We start from the raw sequence: 1974 nt of genomic DNA on the forward strand, positions 1-1974 counted from the left end.
ATATACATAATATATATATATATATTTTATATATATATATATATATATATACATAATATATATATATATATATATATATAAAATATATATATATATATTATGTATATATAGAGAGAGACAAAAAGAGAGAGAGACAAAAAGAGAGAGAGGAAAAGGGAGAGAGAGACAGAAAGGAAAGAAAATGTGAGAGGGGAAGAGGAAAACAATCAAGGTGAATTACTTGAATTAAAATTATTAAAACATCTTAATAAAAATTTTTATTTCATGAATCTAATTGAATTATTTTAATGCTGATGGCTATTCATATGTACTCTGATGAGTGTGTGTTTAATCTTAAATTAATTTTTATTTTATGGATAGATAAATCTGTTTTCAATTTTTTTCAGTTTAAAATAGAATATTTGTTTATGTTGTTAGTTAGATTTATGTTTTGTTTAATAACGTCATGTTTACACAAAATTTTAAGCAAATTCCAACAATAAAACAAAAATTATTTTTGAAAAATATACTAGTATAATATAATATTATTAAATAAAATATTAAATAAGTAAAACTCTGACTAAAAATAAAAAATACTAATATAAAACAAAAGTTAGAAAATACTAACCAGAATTAATTTTATATTAATTGTTGATATTTTTATTAATTAAACTTTAGACATTTAAAATTTTTAAATTTGGAAATTAATAATTAAATTAATTAATTTACAAAGTTCATAGCAATCTCTTCTTTAACTAACAATCTCTATTTCTATCTTAGCTTAATTTTCTGATAAAACTTGTAACAAAAATTTGATAATGATAACAAATTTCGTTAGAATCTGTACTAAAAATTAAAATTATTAAAAAACCCACAGGTCGGCATTTAATAGTTTTATTTATTTTTATACCCAAGTCCAGACATGTTTATCTCTAACTAAATGTTATTTAAATACGAGAAGGCAGGCCATTTAAATGAGGGCTCGACTAATCGCAAACTAGGTATTAATATTATTGAAAATTTTAATATTGCCCTTTTGAAGTTTGAATCATTGGTAATGAACATCACACAAACATATTATTGTCTATTATATCAAAATTATGTTATTAGTCATATATATAAACAAAGGTTATATAAATATATATATTTATATATATAATTGTATTTACTTATGAAAATAAATATATATATGTATCAGTATTTATGCGTGCAAGTAAATGTACATGTTTCCACTAGACCATAGAAAATTATTAATAAATATTATGCAAACAAATTTTATTATATAACAAATAGGAATATTATATTGTATTCTGCATATCTCATTAACATGAACTAGAGGATCAATAATTTTGTATGCAAATTAAACTGACCAGTTGATCAAACGTAGACTTTAGCATTAATATGCTAAATATATATATATATATATATATATAGAATATTATATATATATATATATATATATATATATATATATATATATATATATATATAAATTAAAATCAAATCAAGCAAGCAGTCTTAATAATGCTAAAGTATGGTAATAGACCATAATTTTTAAAATATTCTATAAATTCTACCGAATGTTTGGCGTTAACATACAACTACAAACATATTAACGCCAAACATTTCGTAGAATTTATAGAATATTGTAAAAAGATATATATATATATAAATAAATATATAGTAAAAAAAATATATATATATAGTAAAAATGGATATATATATATATATGTATATTACATACATCTATATATATATATATGTATATATATATATACAAATATATATACAATATTAAGAGTTAGACTACGAATATCATTTTTTTTAAATTCTCAGCATTTTTTGCGTTAATTAGCTATCTATAGTTATGTCTATCCAAAGTCTTTATAAATATTTTACTTCTACTATCTAGATTATGAATTTCATTGATGAATTTCTTTTTAGCCAAAAAAATGTTTCATATTTTATAATCACTTTATTCACCTATGGTCAGGC

General features: G+C 19.8%; 1 protein-coding gene across 1 annotated transcript in view; it reads right to left on the reverse strand.

Annotated features, from left to right (window-relative positions):
• Positions 1 to 900, reverse strand: part of HELRODRAFT_97989 (hypothetical protein) — an 8176-nt gene extending 7276 nt beyond the window's left edge. Inside the window, exon 1 of the mRNA XM_009015204.1 lies at positions 608 to 900. The gene's annotated coding sequence lies outside the window, so the exon portion shown is untranslated. The remainder of the gene's footprint in view (positions 1 to 607) is intronic.
• Positions 901 to 1974: the final 1074 nt, after the last annotated feature.

This window comes from Helobdella robusta (assembly GCF_000326865.2).
Source record: "Helobdella robusta unplaced genomic scaffold HELROscaffold_15, whole genome shotgun sequence".
NCBI classification, from domain to species: domain Eukaryota; kingdom Metazoa; phylum Annelida; class Clitellata; order Rhynchobdellida; family Glossiphoniidae; genus Helobdella; species Helobdella robusta.